The following is a 23,058-nucleotide window of genomic DNA, read 5'->3' as shown; positions in this document are numbered from 1 at the left end:
TTTTGCTACTCGTTTTCAAGATGCCTTACAAACCAAACATCCAACAACAATCTATTCAAGTGAGCATAGCATTTCCGAAGCTGTAACTCACAGTAAAATCTTTCTCCCCTTTTAAGTTGATTATATTGGATACTTTGTCACAGCAATAGAATACTAATATAGTCATCAGAGAACAGTTTTACTTCTTCTTTGCCAGTGTAGATGTCTCTCTCTTTCTCATCCACCTCATATCTACCTATCTATATGTCTATTTCTCATGTATCTATTTAGATTTCACTCAATTGCCTTAGCTAGAACTCCCTTATATGCTGGGGTAAATCCTACTTGATCATGGTGTACTGTATAATTATCTTTATATATTGTTACTTTCATGAATATACATGATGGATACTATAGATTTTTTTTGTTTTTTATACATTTTATAGAGATTTATGACAATTTTGGTTTTTTTACAGTAAAACTGGCTTTAAAATTCTAGGGAAAATTCGTGCTTATTATTTTTGGAACATGACACTAACAGAATAATTTCGCTTGTTATATGGTCTTCCTTTTAAGTGAAGTTAGATAGTTTTTGTCTTTGAACTTTCCTGTTTCACCTAAATTATCTATTTTTTTGGCTATCCTTTTCATTCCTTTTTTATTTTTTGGCAGTACTAGGGTTTGAACTGGGCTTGCTAGGCAAGAGCTCCCCTGCACTATGTCTCTAGTCTTTTTGAGACAAAAATCTCTCTTTTTTAAATAGGTTTGTGTCTAGACCAATATCCATCTAATTTATATTTCTCATCTCATACCTGGGGACAAAGGTACATGCTGCTGTGTCCAGATTCTTCCTTTGAAATAGAAAGAAAAACTTCACTCAAGCTGACCTGGAAACAAAAATCATTCCGATCTCAGCCTGTATGTAGCTTCAGTAAGAGGTCTATACTACTGAACACAGTTACTAGTCATGAAAGGACCACATACATTCCCAGGCTTGCTTTATACCATGATCCTCTTTATTTCAGATTTCCACTAGTTAGGATTCTTGGTGTGAGCTACAGGTTACTTCCTTGTAAATCTTTATATAATCAAGTTTATTTCTATCAGATTGTTAATAGTGTCTTCCATTTCATGCTCTCGTAATTTTAGTCATCTTTATTTCTATTTTGGTCAACTTAAAGCAAAAAATGTACCAAGTTGTTGATCTTCTTAAGGTGTGTAGGTATTTATAGTAACTTTGAATGATGTTTCAAATATTTGCTTAAATGGGGTGTGCTATTTAATAATCTAGCAATTTTTGTAAGCTATAAGCCTCCCCCGCAAAATTATTATGTGTTTACAAAAGTATTTTTCCTAGTGTTCATAGGGTCATTACTGGTACATTGGAAACTAGAAACATTCCAAATAATCACCAATCATAGAACTGGTAATATGGAGTACATTCTTATACAGTGGAATGAAATGGAATTTTTAAGAAAACAAAGATAAACTAATGACAATAAAGAATAATGCATGAGCCTCAAGAAACTGAGTTTTAAAAGGCTAGATACATTTCTTGTATAGAAAGAAATAATGAATGGTAGGGAATATGGGGAAGGCTGGACCTGCTGACACTATTTTATGTTCTTTCTTTATATCAGTCAATATTCATGGTATGTTCACTTCATAAAACTCATCAAGCTGCACATTTGTGATTTTGCACATCTGTTCATGCAGGTTATATTTCTTTCAATAACAATTTGCCTAAAATTAATTTTGTATAATATTCACATAAGTGTTCTCCATAAACATTTCTGAGGGGATAGCGACAAAATCAGACTAATTTATGTGGTCTTGTTGAATCTCTAGAAATACAGATGCAGTAACAATTCAAGAATTCAAAGTCCTTGGCTAAGCATCACAGGTACCAGGCCTCATGATTTCAGCAACAAGATAATACAAAGTAGGAAGAAGCAATGACTCCTTTGAGGAAACTGAGAACTCTCAAATATCTAGCTAATATTCAATGAGAAATTCACTGTGAGATTTAAGAGGGATTAGTGAAAATGGAAAAGGTTGGGCCAATCCAGCAGAGAGTGAATAGAAGGGATGAGAAATGACCTATTATGAAGGGGCGTAGACAAGTCTACTTTGCAGAAATACATAAAACTGATTACCAAATGCTTCTTACAATTCTAGCCTCTATACTGAGGAATTTGAGTAGGTTGAAAATTAAGGCTATAAGAATAATTCACCCCAAAAATGTGACAGTAAAGGAATGTAAGAGTAGAGGAATCTCTCTGGGGTAGGAAAATTTAGAAGGTCATTTGTCCTATATACTCTACATAAAAATAGCAGAAGTTTTATAAAATTGTAAAGTAAATTGTATAAAATTGGCATACTGAATTAAAATATTTTGCACAAATACTTAAAAGATAATAATGATGATAATAAATTAATTTTCAAAGTTCGTGAGGCCTAATTTACATTACATGAAAGTCCCTTCAAAGTTCTTAGGGAAAAAATGAGCATAGTTTCTCATAGATAGTGAAATCTCTTTAGAATCAAATGTCCACAGGAAAGTCAAATAGTACAAAATTAAGTTAAAGATATGTAAAAACTAAATAGTGTGAAGAATAGCATGCATATATCAGAGAAAGCATTGAGAATGGTAATGACCTAACTCAGTAAAAATATGCAGGAGAAAAGTGATTTTCAGAAATTATGAATAAAGAAGAAAATGTAGATTAATTTAATAAAGTGGAAGTGGTTCTATGATATTCTCTTAAAGTTTTAGCCAACATTTGTTTTATTATCAGAATAAAGAAGGGAGAAAAAAGACACCATATTCTGCTCTCTATGCAAAAAATGGGAGTTAAAATTTCAAAAACTATTTTAAAGGAAAAAATTTAAAAACATGAAATAAAACTGTATTAACCAAAAAAGATGATTCAGTTTACAGATCATGTAAATTCCTAAAGAAGAAAATAGCAATAGAAAACAGTGAATACAAAATATTGTACAAAACATAAATGTAACATGATATGAAAAAGCAAAAGAGATTTAGATCAATATGTTTCTCAAAGTGCACAAACACATTCTTTGTATGAGAATAGTCACTGGGTAGAATTTTTAAAATTGTATTTTAAACTAAAATTCTTGGTTTTAAAAGCAAAAGGGAAAAAATTAGATACTTAGACAAGAGTAAACAATGAATTATATGGGAAAGACAAGTAGAATATTGTCCTCCAAAAACAATCCTTCATGATAGGTCAAAACGTGATGGCATGAAATAAAGCAATCAATTAAAAATATTTACCAAGTAGAAAATGTCTAACAGAAACTACTTTCAGTTGTAAAGGTCATCAACTCATTGTAAATCAAAGGATATTGATGCCACTTAATCTTTCTTAGGAATATATTAGAGAATGAGTTTCAGAAAACTAGAGTAGCTATAACATAGGCATTTGTGTGAACTTTAACCTTAATTTTATATTGAAGATCCACAGGAGTTCAAAGGGGCAAAAGAAAATATATAGTATACAGGTCTTTAATATTTAAACAAAATAGAGAAAGAATAAGTGTAAAATGATAATACTTGGAAAACATGAGGAACAGAAAGCTTATCATTAGTCTCAGTAATTTTATTGCGGACATTAATTGTATTACTGTTATTCTTCAAGTATTATAAACCAAGTGATTATGACAATTTATAATTTAGCTCTCTACTGTGTACATAACAAGCTAGAAAGTCTCTTGAGAATTGAAATAACAATATAATATTTCAAATTCTAAAAAACAATAATTCAGGTTCCAATGGCTCATGCCTGCAATCCTAGATTTTGTGAAAGTTGAGATCTGGAGGATCATGATTTGTGCCTACCCCAGGCAGAAAAGTCCATAAGACTCTACAAAATAAATAGCCACAACCAGGGTTAGTCTATGGTTCAAGTGGTGGAGTACCAACCTAGGAAGAGCAAGCCCAGTACTTTCAAAACTAGATACTTGGACTTCCTCTTTGTTTTTCAGGTCATTATTTATATATCAGTATTTATTAGAAGGCATTTGAAAGTTTTTTTAAATAAGTTTTTTATTGTGCAAATACTGCACACAGGGGTTACAGTTACATGAACAAGGTAATGAGTGAATTTCTTATCAAGCATTGTTGCCTCCTCCTTTGCTTTCCCCTATCATCCTTTCCCTTCCACCTCCACAACTATACTCCTCCACATCCTGCCTAAATTGTAAAGTTTGTTGTTCAACATAGTGTCTTGTACATCTGATTGTTACAATGGGTCAACCTGTATCCCTATTTAAACATTTTGTTTTTTTCCCTTCCCCTCCCCAAATTATACCAGCATCAAATACAATGAAAATGGGGGTTATATCGTGGGGGAGGGACATACGAAGAAACAAAAAAAATCACATAGTACCTTATAAATACTTTAGAAACAATAGCAAGAAAGAAAAAACCACTTGTTTCCCTATCTTGGAGTTCATTTCACTTAACATCATCTTATCTGGTCATATGTACATAGCTTTTGACCTTTTCTACTTGTCCCAGACATATACTAGTTATTGCAAATAAGGGAAACCATGAGACCTATGTTTCTTTGGGCCTGGCTTACTTCACTTAATATAATTTTTTCCCGTCTTTCCATTTCCTAACACATGGGGCAATGCCATTCTTTCTGATGGAGGCATAGAATTACATTGTGTATATATATACCACATTTTCTTGATCCATTTATCTACTGAGGGGCATCTGGGTTGGTTCCATATGTTAGCTATGGTAAATAATACTATAATAAACATTGTTATGCTGGTAGCTTTATTATGGTCTTGTTTGTGATCATTTGGGTAAATGCTCAACAGTGGGATTGCTGGGTCATAGGAGAGCTCTATGTGAAGTCTTTTGAGGAACCTCCATACTACTTTGCAAAGTGGTTGAACAAGTTTACATTCCCACCAACAATGCTGTGGGGTTCCCTTGTGTCCACATCCCCTCCAGCATCTGTTGTTATTAGTTGTTTATAGCCATTCTAACTGGGGTGAGGTGGTATCTCATGTTGTTTTGACCTGCATTTCTTTTATGGCTAGAGAAATTGAGCATTTTTCATATGTTTGCTCCCTATCGTGAAAACTTTATCATTATAAATAGGACAAATTTATACCCTGTTATTTTTAAATGATACAGAAACAAAGCATGTATTGAATTATCCCATCACAATGATTTGAGAATTTGATATTTGAGAAATTGATTTGAAAAAAAAGAATAAAAATTGGTTGGTTGGTTGATTCAAAATTGATCCAAGTGAGGTGCTGGTGGCTCACATCTATAAATCCTAGCGACTCAAGAGACTGAGATCTGAGGATGACAGTTGAAAGACTGACTGGGCAGGAAAGTCTGTGAGAATCTTATCACCAATGAACTACAATAAAACTGGAAGTGGAGCTGTGGCTCAAAGAGGTAAGAGAATTAACCATGAGCAAAAAAAAACCAAAAACCAAAAACCAAAAAACAAAACAGGCTTTGGCACATCGCACAGGCTCTGAGTTCCAGCCCCAAACTCCTAATCAAAATAGGTAAAACATCTACTCTAGATATCTGAATAAACATTGATTTTTATCAATGTTTATAAAACTTTAACTAGTCTGAGACAAGCAGAAACGGTCAGATAAGTTGGTGTAAGGTGAAATGAAATGAACCCCAGGATAAGGAATCAAATGTTTTTTTTTTTTTTAATTGTATTTTATTTTATTTGAGAACATACTGTACAGGGGGGCTACAATTACATGGGCAGGATAATGCATACATTTCTTACCAAGCATTGCAGCTTCCTCCTTTGTTTACCCTTCACTTCCCTTCCCTGCCTCCCCCCTCCCCCCACCCAATTTTACCCCCCTCCCCCCACCCAATTATACCCCCCTCCCCCCCCCACACCGACATTGTAAAGCTGGTTTTGACATGACATCAAATGTTTTTTTGTGTGTGTGTGATTGTTTCTAACATATTTATAAGATGATTTCTTTGTTGCTTTGTATGTCCCTCCCCCACGGTAACCTCTGTTTTCACTGTATTTGATGTTGGTATACTTTATGGAGGGGAAGGGAAAAACAAATGGTTTAAATAGGGATACAGGTGGATCCATTGCAACAATGAGATGTACAAGACATTATGTCAAAAAACGAACTTTACAACTTTGGTGGGACAGAGATGGGAAAGGAAGGGGAAAAAAAGGAGGAGGCAACAATGCTTGATAAGAAATGTACTCATTACCTTGCTCATGTAATTGTAACCCCTCTGTATGGTATTTTCACAATAAAAATTAAAATTTAAAAAATGAAAACTTTTGGAATCCTTCTACCCTTTTACTTTTTATCATCTCTGTTTTCTGACGGATTCCAACTTTATTAAGTTATAAGGTTATTGGGGATTTAGAAGGCAGAATTTATAGTGTAAAATTTAAAGTGTAATGTATTCAGATTGGAGCTGGGTTTGGAACTGGTAGTGTACTATGAAATATAAATTTGGTGGCTAAGGATCAAAAGAAAAATTATGGAAGGAATCATACTGTATGGAACTCTTCAAACCACTATAGATACAGTGACATTACTTTTCATTTATTTGAAAAGATGACTTAGACATTCCTGTGTGGTGGATATTTTGTCTGAGAAATGGTACAGATATAGTCTCCCATTAGTAAATTATCATTGAACAACAAAGCATCTCCAAAACATGTTGGCTTCCAAATTTTATTATTTCTAATTACTCTATTGGTTTACTAGGCATTTGTCCTGGTGTGAGTTAGGCTTTAATGATCTGGACTCGTTTTGTGAGGTTTGTATATTCAGTCATTAGATTTGCTTCAAAAATTTCCTCATCCTCCAACAGCCTAGGACATATTAGTCTTTCAGCTGAGGCCGAAATCCAAGGCCATTTGAGACCTGTGTTCAAAAAAACAGCATAGTTTTTAATACTATATTCAACCCCCCAAAGATCTTACTAATACTACATCATATTCAAAGAATAAGGAAGGAAAGAAAATGGAAGGGGAAAGGAAGGGAACAGTGGGGGAGGGGGCAAGAAAGGGAAAGAAAGGGACACAAACTCTACTGCCAAAGTAAGATGCCAGTTGAAGATACATTCCATGGAGTATACAGACTAGAATGATATTAGCTAAAACTATACATTAAATCCATTTATTACATTATCCAACTTCATTTAAATCTCAAATTGGAATACCTGTGACAATTCCGACACTCTCATGTTTCAAGTGTGGCAATATTGCTATTATTTTACTGAATGAAACAAGAAAAGAGGAAATATTCAATTTCAATCCCTTATGGAAGATCACAAAGATTGAGAATATGAATTTTTTATTCTCTAAAAGATAGGTTTTCTATTCATTATCTTTGACCTTATCCATATTCCAGTTAATTTTTAGGTAAACATATAAATGACTAATGTTTTTAGAGATTGAGAATGTGATTTTTTTTATTCTCTGAAAGATAGGTTTTCTATTCATTATCTTTGACTGTATCCATATTCCAGTTAATTTTAAGGTAAACATATAAGTGACTAATGTTTTTAGAGGAAATAAACAAAGCAAAAAACAAATCTAGAACTTAGGCTGAGAAAAATAAAAGGAAACTTGCTATCATTATTGGAATCTGGGGGCGAGACTACTTCATCATAATTTCTAAAAGCTTACTTAAATGTGGGAGAGAAATAATTTCTTGTTTTTTCTTTTGTCGGTCATGGTTCTTGAACTCTGGGCCTGGGCACTGTCCCCACACTCTCTTGAGTTCAAGGCAAGTGCCCTACCACTTGAGCCACAGTGTCACTTCTGGCTTTATAGTATTTTATTGGAGACAAGAGTCTCTGACTTTCCTGCCTGGACTGGCTTTGAACCATGATCCTCAGATCTCAGCCTCCTGAACAGCTAGGATTACAGGCTTAAGACACCGGCACCCAGCTAAATAGTTCTATTTTTATATTACTGTTTTCTATTCACCTAACAAGGTTTGTGAACAATGACGTTCATTTGTTGACTGTTGCTAATAAGTCCGGTATGCTTCATAAATGCACACCTGCTGTGTTCCTGAAAGAACCTGATATTTTCTGATGCTTCATTGAACACAATGGACTGACAACTTAAAGAGGCAGAAGAAAAGATGGGTAGGAGGGAAGTCCAAGAGCAAATGAGTTAATAATACCCCATGATACACTCCTGAATGAAACCAGTTATTATAGGGAAGAATGGAGTGAGTGACAACAAAGTCTTCAATAATAGCTATCTTATGAAATGTCATATTACAAGAATGTGCACCAAAATAGATATCCTCCTCAGACAGAACTGATTATAAATCCCGAAATGCTTGGGATTATAGCTTTTGGGAAACCTGAGTTATTTAGTGGTGATGGGTTTGACTGTGAAATAGCTAAGTTTTGCCTAATACCCACACAACATTAAAATGTAAAGGACTTTTATCAGAAAATGGGCATATCATATTCCCCTATGTTACATTACATTTGTGAAGTTTCAACAAAAGGCCTATAAAAACTACATAATGGTTCCCAAGTGTTCTAAAAAAAATAGCACAGTCCATGGAAAACATTATAAAGAAATTTCATTCAACCCTTAATATATTGATTTCTGTGACATAGTCAGCAATGCAAGCACAAGAATGAATACAGAATAGTCCTTAGTAAGCCTAAAATGGGATTGTTCAAAATTTTTATATTACTTTCCTCTTCTAAAGAGTGAGATGAACTGGGAGTAATTCAATTTAAGCTTAGTTGATTCATAAGCCTCCAGGATGAAATTATTCTAGAAATTAGTTTTGTTTTCCTAATTATAAGCATAAAAATGTACCTCCTTTTTTCTTCTTGGTAAATTCTAAATATTTTATTGAAACTTTCAAAATAAAAAGCTTCCATTTTAATAATAGATACTTTTTTATTATTTCATTTTATATTATTTTGTCAATCATGGGGCTTGAAATCTGGGCTTTGGTGCTGTTCCTCAGCTTTTCAGCTCGAGGCTAATGCTCTACCACTTGAGCCACAGCACCACTTTTGGTTTTATGGTGGATTATTGGAGATGAGAGATTCACAGACTTTCCTGTCCAGTCTGGTTTTGAACAGCGATCCTCAGATCCCAGCTTCCTGCGTAGCAAGGATGGAGTGAGCTACTGGTGCTTGGCTAATAGTTAAGAATTTTAAGCTGGGCACTGGTGAATCAGGCCTGTAATCCTAGCTGAGGAAGAGGAGGCTGAGATCTAAGGATCACAGTTCAAAGCCAGGCAGGCAGAAAAGTCTGCGAGACACTTGATCTCTAATTAATACCAGAAGTGGCTCTGTGGCTCAAAATGTTGAAGTGCTAGCCTTGAGCAAAAAAGCTCAGGGATTTGTGGTGAGCTAAAGACTTAAAGAGAAACTTCTCTGAAGAGGAAAGAAGGATGGCCAATAGACACATAAAGAAATGCTCAGCCTCTTTAGCCATAAAAGAAATGCAAATCAAAACAACATTGAGATACCACCTTTGAGATACCACCTTACCCCAGTTAGAATGGCTATAAACAAGTAATAACAACAGATGCAGGAGGGGATGTGGGCAGAAGGGAACCCTATTGCATTGTTGGTGGGAGTGTAAACTTATTCAACCACGTTGGAAAGTAGTATGGAGGTTCCTCAAAAGACTTCACATAGAGCCTCCCTGTGACCCAGCAATCCCACTTTTGGGCATTTACCCAAATGATCACAAACAAGACCATACTAAAGCTACCAGCATGATTATGTTTATTATAGCATTATTTACCATAGCTAAAATATGGAATCAACTCAGATGCCCCTCAGTAGGTGAATGGATCAAGAAAATGTAGTATATATATACACATTGGAATTCTATGCCTCCATCAGAAAGAATGACATTGCCCCATTTGTTAGGAAATGGAAAGATTTGGAAAAAATTTTATTAAGTGACGTAAGCCAGGCCCAAAGAAACATAGGTCCCATGGTTTCCCTTATTTGCAATAACTAGTATATGTCTGAGACAAGCAGAAAAGGTCAGATAAGTTGATGTTAGGTGAAATGAATCCCAAGATAAGTATTCAATTTTTTTTCTTTCTTGCTATTGTGTCTAACATATTTATAAGATGATTTCTTTGTTGCTTTGTATGTTTCTCCCCCACAGTATGACCCCTGCTTTCATTGTTTTTGATGTCGGTATAATTTGGGTAGGGGAAGGGAAAAAACAAAATTTTTAAATAGGGATACAAGTGGACCCATTGGAACAATGAGATGTATAAGTCGTTATGTTGAAAAATGAACTTTACAACTTTGTCCGGAGGGAGGGGGATTGGTGGGGGTAGGTAGGAGATGAGAAGGGATGGGAAGGGGAAAGAAAGGAGGAGGCAACAATGCTTGATAAGAAATGTACTCATTACATTGCCCTTGTAATTGTAACTCCTCTGTAAGATTTTTTCACAAAACAAAACAAAACAAAAAAAAAAACTCAGGGACAATGCCTAGGCCTTGAGTTCAAGGCCCACAACTTTAAAAAATGTACTTAAAAAACTATAAGTAAATAGCTTAAATATAGGAAAACAACTATCTGCTTTGGGAAAATACATTATATTTTATCAATTAGTATTATTATCCAATACAAAAATTAGTTTTTACACATTTTTATTAGTGTTTCAAGTTTCATGTTGGAGTAAAACTGTTATTTTTAACATGGAGATATTTCTGACAATGTTTCAACCACTTCAGGAATTATTGCACTAATAAGCTTTTAATAATTTGTATATTGAAACATTTTCCAATTTAGTAGGCTTTGTTGAATTACACTACAATTAATCACATTAATCCTTATTTTATCCTTGGAACTATGTTAAAGCCTTTCTCTAAATAGAATTTTTCTTTACCTGGTCACTTATATTCTGATACATATTACATTTTCTCTTAGCTAAAGTTTACAAATTTAATTCTTTAATTTTGACCTTATCTTCTAAGAAAATATCTTTGACCTTTCCAGAATTCTAAGGTTTGTCAAGGCTAAAGTTTCTCAATTTATGTAGTCTCTCTCTTCCCGAAAGATTTTTTTTTCATCTGAGGGAGCCTCATTTGATCTTTAAAAGCCCATAAAAGAAAGTTTTATTACATCATTGATTATATTTATGCATTTCAATTCATTCATTTTGATATTCCCTATTCTGATCTAAGTTAGCCCTCTATTATTTATCTGTTCCTTCTTGTATCCCTCATCACTTGTGGATGTTTTTCTCTGCCTTGCCTTTCTAAATACTTGTAGAATTTAGAAATAAATTTATTTAATCTTGGAATTTCCTTCATTGGGAACTCCTTGGATTTCATTGCTCATTATAGATATGCTTATATTGTTTCTATTTTCCTGGTGCAGTTTTGATAGCTCCGATGTTTCTTAACATTTTTCATTCTTTTGGATGTTCTATTTTGTTGGAATAGAAGTTATCAAAACGTTGTCTAAATATTTAGGGATCATGGGTTGTGCTGTGTACCTGATCTTACAGAGCAACAACTCCAGGCCCATATAGGTAAGGTGTGTATTATCCACCCAAGTCCACGGGAGGAAAGCTTAGGGTATGGTATAGCTCTGGGGAATAAGGTTTTCACTTTTCAAAAATGGCTAAGTTACTACTCCATCTATAAGGTGGCACCAGGTTCATGGCTTGCTGTGTCCATGTTAGTAGTTCTTTGTTTGTAGTTCTGAGTCCAACTTGTCACCAATCTACTGATTTTCAGTGTTGTCATCTGCTTAGCTAAGGGAGTTATTTGCCCATGTCTTTGAGAACTGGAGATTTGCAAAACAGGGTCTTCAGCTTTTTCCAGATGGGAGGCTTGTGTTCAAGATCACTACTAGGTAGGCAGGGTCAGTTTATATAACTTCTGGGGTCTTTAGAGTACACTTTCCTCCTTTCTACTTACTCCATGCAGTCCCTCTGCAGATATTCTCACTCTCCGCTATCATATTGCCTGGCATTTATATCAGGGTCTTTTATTTGTTTAATAGATATAGATTTCAACACCCATGGGATTCTCCGAGTCTGTTTTGGCTTCACTGGTATTCTCGTCTGCTTTTCTAAGCCACTTGCCTCATCTTCTGTGTTTTAGATTTCTAGAGATGCAGGGAAGAGGTGAGTGTTTTTAATCTTCCATCTTGTTCTCTTGTTTTCCTTCTTTGCATTCAATTGCTTCATAAATACTAAAATATACTAGGATTATTCAAGAAAGAATTTTACATTATTAACTTTACGTCTTTTGAGTTGCTCTTCATGATAATTTCTCCTGGTACCTGTGTACAATTTTCCACATTAGAACACCATTTCAATACAAATTGAAAAGTGCTATACTCTCTAAATATTTTATGCTTTCTCAGCACATTATATGGTTCTTCCAAAAGTGTTTGTGCTTTATAAATATCAATATTTATTCAATAATTTATATTTCATTCCTTTTCTCACTTCTATCATTGGTGTTTTGATTCAATGAATGAAATAAATCTCTGTTGAATTACTTCTGAGTTTTCTCCTAAACCATTGAACACATCTCACTGTAGGTTTCTTTCTTTTCCTTTCCAATTCAGTAACTGTGTTTTTCACACTTCCACTTACAAAATACATCAACTAAATATATTTGTTTCTTTGTGTTCTTTCTGAGTAGTTTTGTCTCCCACTAGAGGTAATAGTTTTATAAAACCACTCATAGATCTCACGTTTGGATAAATACTTCATAAGTCTTGTTCTTTGAGATTCTGTCTCAGGTCTTTTCCTTTAGTGATGTTATCTTCCCTAGCTTAAATATGTAATGAATCTAAAAATCTACATTGAAAGTGTTTTTCCAAATATACTCACCAAACATTCACGTTAAAGTATTAGAAAAGAGCCTTGAATAACTGTGAAAATCCTTTATATTTTTTTCATAAGACTGTAGCAATGTCTATGCTGTTACACTTCTTAGGGTTCCCCCCAAATTAGAAATATAAACCCCATAAGAAAAAAGCTGAAAACAACATGAATAAAATAAAATACAACAAAAATCCCCAAACAAGCCTGGCACTGGAGGCTCACATCAGTCACCCTAGCTACTCAGGAAGCTGAGATCTGAAGATCATGGTCCGAAGTTAGCCCAGGAAGGAAAGTTTTTGTGACACCAATTAACCTCCAGAAAAAAAATTTATTAAATAAAGGAAAAAAAGCCGGAAGTGGAGCTGTGACTCTAATTACAGAAATTGAGCTTTGAGACAAAAACTTCTGGGAATCAGGGACAGAACCCAGTCCCTGAGTTCAAGCCCCAGGACTTGCAAATATGTACATACCACACATACATGCATGTACACGCGCACGCACGCTCGTGCACACACACACACACACACACACACAGAAACACACTCCCAAACCAAACAACCCAAATCCCTAAATCCTACCAATGTGATATTTGATAAAATTTTGCTTATTGTAGAGGATGAATAAGCAATAGAAAAATATTTTATTTCTATAGCCCTTAATGTTCTGAATTATCTTCGTCATTGTTTGCTAATATGTAATATCTCAACAAATTGGCAGAGGGGGAAAATGAAAAATAATGTTAATTTGAAGTGGTGTAGTTTGCAAACTTCAGGTTTTTTATTGTGACTCTTTATATGATTTTGGTAAATGGCTTAAGAGCCCTTACTGAATTTACCCACTCTTTAAGGGGTCATGAAATTGTCCACATATTCATCCTGTAATTTTCTAACTAATATGACACACACAGACTCCCATTAACTACAACTGAACAGATTTGGGTGCTTAGACAGGATCAAGCTATGGCATTGAGCTGTCACACATACTATGCTTTTTCATTTTTTCTTATTAATATATATGTTTTTATATATTGTTTTACTGTACAGAGGGGTTACAGTTATATGAATAAGGTAATTAGTACATTTCCTATGGAACATTGTTACCTCCTCCTTTGTTTTCCCCCTACCATCCTTCCCTCCCCAATTTCTCCTTCCCCCATCCCCAAGTTGTAAAGTTCATTTTCAACATAGTGTCTGGTATATCTCATTGTTACAATGGGTCATTCTGTATACTTATTTCAGCATTTTGTTATTTCCTTTCCCCTCCCCAAATTAGAAAAATGTATATACAAGATTCAGGGCACCGGAATCAAATACAGTGAACACAGGGGTTATACCATGGGGAAGAACATGTTTTTTAACATATTTATAATGCTTTTTCTTTTGACAAAAACTGATGTACCACTTCCTGGCTACTAACTTGGAGGGGATTACACTTTTTATATAATTACACTTTTTATATCTTTATATTGAATCTTTCTCAGGAAATTTAATGATCATTTTAAACTCATATGAATAAATTAAGCCCATTAATGCTTATTAAGGCTTTCTGTAAGAATATCCACATTCAAATACTAGATGAATATTTTTTGACATTTTACATTTGAATAATTTATCCCTTTCTTGTTATATTTTATCCTGATATGGGTTTGAGGTTTCATTTCCAAATAGCCATTCAAATATGCTAGCATATCAAATGATTTCTTCTTTCCTCATTAGTTTTTACGCTACTTCATAAGTTAGATTGTTAAATATTTCTGTGATTTTATTTTGAGCTGTCAATTCTTCACTGATCTTGCTCTTCTATCACTACAATCATGGCTCTCCCATGACTGATATGGATGTTTATTATCTAAAAGGATCAGCATTTAAAATTCACAACTTCAAATATCTATTGTGTCCTATTACCTATCCAAATAAAGTTTGGATAGGTATATATATTTGTCATGCTGAAAATATAACATACCTTGAGACTTTTACTGAAACTCATTTAAGTTTAGGAATTAGCTTGCATAGAACTCACAAGCTTTCTTTTTTTTCATGAAAACTGATTTGTTTCTTTATTGGCTTGTTTTCATATAGAATAAAACTGGAAACAGGAAAATATTTTCCTTGGTTTTTATTTTTTATATAATTTTTCTTTTTTAATAAGTATTTTATTGTAAAGGTACTATACAGAGGGGTTACAATTACATAAGTAAGGTAATGATTTCATTTCATATTAAGCATTGTTCCCCCTCCTTTGTTTTCCCCTACCATCCCTTCATTCCCCACCTCTCCAACTCCTTTTCCTTCCCCTGCCCCAAAGTTGTAAAGTTCATTTTCAAGTAAAGTTTGTTTTCAACATAGTGTCTTATATATCTCATTGTTACAATGTGTCAACCTATATCCTTATTTCAGAATTTTGTTATTTCCCTTCCCTCCCCAAATTAGAAAAATGTATATACAAGATGCAGGGCATCTTGGAATCAAAAACAAGGATTATACCATGGGGGAAGAACATACAAAAGAAACAAAATAAATCACATAGTACATTATAAACAACAGCAACAAAGATAGAACCTCTTGTGTCCCTATCTCCGGGTTCATTTTGCTTAGCACCATCTTATATGGCCATATATACGTAGCTTTTGACCTTTACACAAGCTTTTTATCACTGTCTTTCCTTAATTCAAATATGTAACATCAGAATTTCTGTCAACTGAGCTGTTAAGTGAAGCAGTAGTCAGTAGTATAATAATGAGAAGAACTGAAGAAAGACATGAAGTAATACCTAATGAAGTTCTCGACATAATGGAAGAGGCTTCAGCCTGAGAGAGGAGGTGTGAGATGTTGAGCATTTAATAGCACATGAAAAGATGGAACAAACAATACCCATGACAACTGTATACAGATTTGAGACCACAACCAACCTCATTTTGTTTCTTATGTTAATGAGTGTTACTTACCTTTAAGATATCTAACCTCTGGACATAATTGATGATGAAATAAAAGCCTGGTGGACAAACCAAATTGATTAAATTATATTCAATTGATAAGATCATGTTTTCCCAATTATTAGAATAGTGACTTTTGGTACAAATGATAATGGATCAACATTTTAGCATGCTAGCAATTTCCAATTGGGGACATACAAATAAGTCATTTTTTAAAGAATCTTTGTCTCTCTCTGTATTTTGTTTTGGTACACTGATCTGTAATTCCAATAAATCCAGAATTATGCTTTAACATTTAATCTAATTCTTAAGAAAAGTTAGATTTTATTGGGTTGGGATGCATCTTACAGTAAGTAGATATCGAAATATTTTTTTATACAGACCCATAACTATTCCTGGCAAGTCAAACATTTACCCTTCAAGACAGTTTCAAAAAGATTTTTTTCCCATTCTTTAATCGAGGAAGACTTCATGTTAGAATTAATTATTTGTAATTGTGTATTTTGAAGGTGACTTTTCCACATAGACAATAACTTTGAGACTGAGCCCCAAAGCATTAATTCAAACTTAATTAGTTTATGTATTTGTTCAACTCACAATTTCAAGTTCCTTGCCCTATTTTAGATATTACACATCCTTATCTGTAAAAACAGAAAGACTAACTCACACATATTAAATAGAGCTATTCATGGTTGAAAGTGATAACGTAAGATGTGTATAAGCATTGAATTTAAATTTGTATTTGTTTAGTTTTCTTTTTGTTAGGCTGTCCTGGAGGTAGAGAAAGATTCATGATAGCAAGGGATTTTCTTGTTTGCCTATGTAGTTCCATGTTCTTAACCTCCTATATATATATATACACACACACACACACACACATATATACATATATATGTATATATATATCAAATTTTAAAATTTATCCTTGTTTATTTCTTTCTTGAGCAAGATTTCTTTTTGTCTTTGCTGCTATTTTTAATATATATATTTTATTGTAAAGATACTGTACAGAGGGGTTACAGTTACATGAGTAAGGTAATGAGTATGTTTCCTACTGAACATTGTTACCCCCTCCTTTTTGTTCCCCTACCATCCCTCCCCACCCCATCTCCCAACTCCCCCCCACCCCCCACCCCCCATCCCCCGCCCCCAAAAGTTGTAAAGTTCATTTTCAACATAGTGTCTTGTACAATGGGTCAATTTGTATCTTTATTTCAGTATTTTGGTATTTTCCTTTCCTTCCCCAAATTAGAAAAATTTATATACAAGCTGTAGGGCACCAGAATCAACTACAGTGAAAACAAGAGTTTGGTCTTTTAAAGCTGAAATATAGAGCAATTTATATTATTAGTTATATTAGCTATTAGTATCAAATGATTGGATATTATCTAAGCATCTCTGTTTGTATACAACATGACTGATAACCTTCCCCATGCTAGTTTCTGTTTTCTCTCACAAATAAACAAACAAAAGGAATATCTCCTAGTCTCAGGCTATTTGATTTATTCTTCAGGTGATCCAGACTATTTCTAACTGATGAAAACAACCTCCAGATTTCTCTCTAACAACAGCAACGTGGTAATTTCCAACTCCTTGTGGTCCTTCACATTGTACTGTTTGTGGCATTAAAGGAGATGTGAGTTTAGTAGAATGAGGATCCCCAAATATGAAGGATCTTTTTTATGCATCTCTCCACAATTCCCTCAGTCCCCAGAAGAGGCAGGAGTTGATTACCAGGAAAAGTGAACAGATGCCAAGTAAAGAAAATAATAACAGAAGAATTTACTGGATTCCCTTTGTTTTATTTATTTTCATGTTCTTTGTTGATGTACATTTCTATAGCTCTAACTTATCATAGGAATATGAACTTTGTTTCATAAAATATAGTATGATTTGAATATGTGAATCTGTTATTCTATACACTTCTCACTAGATTGACTAAATATATGCCTAAGTCAGGAGTACATTTCTTTTATTAGGCCAAATATGGATAATAAACAAGTTAAGGGTACAGGACTAGATGTACCCCCAAATATTTTCCCACTCTTTCATACACATTTTAAGGTTTTGATTTTATTACATTGATTTCAGCTTCATTCTTTTTTTAATTGTTAAGTTGATTTACCGAGGGGTTACAGTTACATAAGTAAAGTAATGAAAACATTTCCTTTGTTTTAAGTTTTATTTTATTGTAAAGATGCTGTACAGAGGGGTTACAGCTACATGAGTAAGGTAATGAGTTCATTTCTTTTTTTTTTTTTTTTTTGGGTCCGGTCATGGGGCTTGAACTCTGGGCCTGGACGCTGTCCTCAGCTCTTCAGCTCAAGGCAAGCGCTCTACCACTTGAGCCACAGCGCCACTTCCGGCTTTTTTCTTTTTGCTTATGTGGTGCTGAGGAATTGAACCCAGGGTCTCAGGCATGCAAGGCAAGCGCTCTACCACTGAGCCACCTTCCCAGCCCCATGAGTTCATTTCTTGCTGAGCATTTTTACCCTCTCTTTTGTCCTTCTCCCACTATCCCTTCCCTCTCCCACCACCTCACTCCTCTCCCCTCCCCTGAAGCTGTAAAGTTCATTTCCAAAATAATGTCTTATGAGTATCATATCTTGTATATACATTTATCTTATTTGAAGAGGGGAAGGGGAATAACAAAACACTAAAACAGTGATGAGTACATTTCTTGTCAAACTTATTACCCCTTCCCTCAATTTTCTCCTACTTTCCCTCCACCCCAAACTTCCTCCTCAAATTGTACAGATCATTTCCAACATGTTGTCTTTTGCATATCACTGTTACATTGGTTTTCCCCCTTGTTCTTTGTCTCACCATTCTGTTGTTTCCCTTCCCTTCCCTGATTCAAATAAATGTATATACAATACCAGAATACCAAAATCAAATACAATGACAACAGGTTATATACCATAGGGGAAAGAACATACAAAAGAAACAAAAAAATCACATAGTAAATAAAAACAATAACAAAGGAAAACCTCTTGTGTTCATGTCTTGGAGTTCATTTCACTTAGCATCATCTTATATGGGCATATGTACATAGCTATTCTGCTCATCTGCTAAGCTTCCTTCTTATTCAATGTAATCTTTCCAAATTCTTGGCTAACTGTGTCTTTCATGTTTTATCAGGCAGGAAAGAATGGAATGGGAAGCTGGAGAAGGAAATAATTTATCTACAAATGGATTGCTTCCTCAAAGTTCTAAGAAGAAATGTTCTGGATATTTTTTAACTTGTCCTGGGGAGCACCCAATTAAAACTCTATTACTTGAGTTAAAACAGGTTTAATGGTCAGGCACTTCATTGCTTTCAGAATGAGCAGTAACAGCTAGCTAGTGGGTTGCTGAACTAAGATCCCTCACTGGAATTTGGTAAGCACTGCATGGTCTATTTACTGTGTGTGTATGTTTTTCCTTTCTGAGTAGATAATAAACTTACGTTGGTGTATGTGTCTTAGGAAAGGGAGCTGTGGTTCTTTGTTATGCCTATCTTTCTGCACCTACCCCTTCAAAAGATGGAAGCATTAAAATAATCACGAAAGAGCTACAGCTCTATTAAACATAACCCACAAAATTCTCTTCAAACGCAGACTTTAAAGCAAGTTCTACAAAACCAAAAGTGACAGAAACAGATCCTGAGAGACAGGTTGATTCATGTTTTCTTTTCAGAAAGAAAATAAATTGAGGTAACTTTATTCCCAGTTCACTTTATGCCTATTGCCTTTAAAACTCAGGTGGAAGGCATCTCACGATTGATTGTCCTACTGCTTTTAAATTTTATTATTTTTCTTGTGGGTCAAATACTTCTTTCTTCCCTTTCAATTTTGCTTCATCTTCTCTTCCATTTCCTTTCCTCCCTACTTCTCTTTCTTCCTTAGAAAAGAACGTTTTCATCAGTTTTCAAGTTAATTTATTAAAAATATTTCTAGCGGGGCTCCGGTGGTTCATGCCTGTAATACTAGCTACTCAGGAGGCTGAGATCTGAGGATCGCAATTCAAAGCCAGCCCAGGCAGGAAAGTCCGTGAGACTCTTCCCTCCAATAAAAACCACTAGAAAACCGGAAGTGGCTCTGTGACTCAAGTGGTAGAGCACTAGCCTTGAGCTGAAGAGCTCAGGGACACGCCCAAGCCCAGAGTTCAAGCGCCATGACCGACCCCCCCCCCCAACCAAAAAAATATTTCTATGGAAATAGAAGCAAGTAGTGAGAATAGAAGAAATGCTGCTGGGCCCCTTTTTAGACATGCATGAGGACTATTTTTTAGTAAAGGATTTTCACATGCACTTTTACTGATTTCACTTTGTTCTTTGGTCACTTTATTTTACACTTCCTATTTCTTTCACAGTTTGTGATTTTTTTCTCATGACTTTTATGAGATTTTCTGTGTTTAAAAGGTATATATCTATATCTATAGGTATTGATATAGATATATATTTTTTTAAATCAAGCTTGACACCAGGCTCAACCGTGTATTCCTAGCTACTCAGGAAGCTGAGATCTGAGGATCACGGTTGGAAATCAGCCCACATAGGAAAGTCTGTGAGATTCTTCATGATATTTCTCTGTACTTTATTGTAGTTTATAATAAACAGTTAAAAATTCTTATAATATCTAGTAGTTTTCACAATTGCAAATAATCTGTAAAATAAAAGATAAAAATATAATGGAGCAAGGACTCAACATATTTTTTCTTTAAAGATATCATAATGAAGTATAAGCAGAAGGAAATATTCTACAAAATATTGGCCAAAAAAATATAATGAACCTTTCCAAATTGATGACAAAAACACACCTCAACATGCAAATGCATCAAGGATATAAATGGTAAATTTATAATGGAGTGAAATAAAAATGGCCTAACATAGAACAATATCATCAATTTCCCCGGTCAGTTTTTATTTAAAAACAAAAACCAAAAATATAAAACCCAACCAACCAACAAACTGTTAAAATCTTATGCTGGCAAGATTATGAATTACAAATATATGTTCTGTTTTACCATAAATACAAATGCCAAATGATGAAGTTACTAGTAGAGAACAATGATCTATTATTATATATTTTATATTCTAAAGTGCCACAGATTATGAATCACCTAGCTATGTATAGCACAACCACAGTGTATTTTTAAAATAAAAATTGAAGAAGCATATAAAATAACAACAAAAAAAGCAAAACAAATAACATAGGGTGGTTTCCATGGTGAAATGGTAATGAAGAAAATCAAATTGCCAAAGATTATATTGCCCCTAATTTCATGTTTCTATAAATGACATAAATCAGAGAAAATAAATAAATCTGTATATGTGTGTTTACAAAACAGAAACTTGTGTAAATAGTTACATGAGATTATTAATATAAATTACTTGTCTGAGCTTCAGATTAGACAGAAACAGAAGAAATATATGCAGATGAAAAGAAAGAAATACATAAATTCAAGTAAAGCCGTTTAAGGCATAAATCAAGCTGTAGTAATTTTGTTTTTCTTGTATTTTTTGGTATCCTTCTTCTAATAAACTAAGAACAACACCAAAGGTATTCTTGTTTTCCACACTTCTTTCTCTCCCTTGAAGGAGACTGCAGGTCAACTCCAGTATTAGATTTTACAATCAATATCCAGTGCTAATTTATATCTGATGACCATTCAATGTATAATGGTATGGCTTCATTAATCTGTCCTAGTTTGGGTTCTTTCTTTTTACTTTGCCTCTGTAACTAAACTCTAGCCAAACTGATACTGTTTCTTTCTTGAATTTACCAACCATATCCCTATTTCAGGAAGCAGAATTGGGTAGAAATATCCTGCAAAGTCCCATATGACTTGAATTTTTCCATCATCGAAGGCCTACTGAATATCATTACAATCTCATCTGGACACACTGAACTCTGAATAAAAGAAAGACCTTCCACTATACATTCCAACAACAGATAACAGCTGACCTAACTTTATTAATTTCATAACACTGATGATTACCTCCTATATACCTATTTATTTACTCACATTTAGGCCAGAACAATATAGATGCTTGGTAACCAAGATGGATTCATGACTAGAAACCCTTCTAGTCATGAGAATACCTAGTCAAGAGAGAATACCTATATCATATGAAATTGAATTTTCACCAACTTAGAGATGTTGGAAATCTATGTATGCTGATTTTGGATGATGACTTTAGCTGGCAAATACTTCATCTGAAAACTTTACATAGGCTGTGCCCTTATTTTGACAGAGTTGTATTTACTCTCTTTCCCTTACCTTCTCTCATTTTTTTCACTTTCTTCTCTTCTCTGCTCTCTCTCTCTCTCTCTCTCTCTCTCTCTCTCTCTCTGTCTCTCTTTGTATCTCTCTCTTTCTATCCTTTTCTCCTTCTTCCTCTCAAACACATCAAATACATTCATATGTTGATTGATTAAAAATTGGATCACAAAAGTTCCATTTGTTTTGTGTATCCAGAGAAAATAGTCCATTTCAGAATGTCTGTAACTTTCCAAAAATTTGAATGATACTTTGAAACTTGAAATAATTTGTTTTTAAGTAAAATTATGTTTCTTTGAGTCTGGTTTACTTTATTTAATATAATTTTTCCAGGTCTCTCTATTTCCTTACAAATAATGCAATATCATTCTTAATGATGGAAGCAGAAATCATATATATATATATATATATATATATATATATATATACACACACACATACACACACACACACACACACACACACACACACACACACACACACATATATATATGTTCTTGATCCATTCATCCATTGAGGGGCATATGGTTTAATTCCATATCTTGATTCTGGTAAATAATTCTGATGAACATGGTTGGGCTGGTAACTTAAGTGTAGCCTTGATTGTGGTCTATTGGATAAATACCCAGGAGTGGGATTGCTGGGTCATAGGGAAGCTCTATGTTTAGTTTTTTGAGGAATTTCCATACTGCTTTCCAGAGTGACTGAACAAGTTATATTTCCACCAACAGTGTAGTAACATTCCCTTTTGGCTACATCCCACCAGTGTTTGTTATTGTTAGATTTCTTAATAATGGCAATTCTAAATGGTATGAGGTCATGAAGAGATGTTGAACATTTTTTCATGGGTCTCTTGGCCATTCTTCTTCTTCTGAGAAGTCTCTCTTTAAGTCTTAGCTTATTTATTAATTAGGTTGTTTATTTGAATATTTATTTTTGAGGGTTTAATTTTTTGGAGCTCTAAGTATAGCTATGAGGCTGTTGTCTGAAGCTTAGCTAGCAAAAGTCTTTTC

General features: G+C 34.1%; 1 long non-coding RNA gene across 3 annotated transcripts in view; it reads left to right on the top strand.

The window, feature by feature from the left end:
- LOC138837920 (uncharacterized) overlaps positions 1 to 23,058 on the top strand; it is a 62,371-nt gene that overhangs the window by 28,769 nt on the left and 10,544 nt on the right. For 2 of the 3 annotated variants that reach the window (XR_011375512.1, XR_011375510.1), the window contains exons 3-4: positions 17,295 to 17,359; positions 18,923 to 19,162. This is a non-coding gene — a long non-coding RNA (uncharacterized lncRNA). The remainder of the gene's footprint in view (positions 1 to 17,294; positions 17,360 to 18,922; positions 19,163 to 23,058) is intronic. The other variant, XR_011375511.1, reaches the window with a different exon arrangement.

This window comes from Dipodomys merriami, unplaced genomic scaffold (assembly GCF_024711535.1).
Source record: "Dipodomys merriami isolate MVZ:Mamm:240054 unplaced genomic scaffold, mDipMer1.0.p SCAF_10, whole genome shotgun sequence".
In the NCBI taxonomy this organism is placed as follows: domain Eukaryota; kingdom Metazoa; phylum Chordata; class Mammalia; order Rodentia; family Heteromyidae; genus Dipodomys; species Dipodomys merriami.
This window is presented reverse-complemented; position numbering and strand designations above follow the sequence as displayed.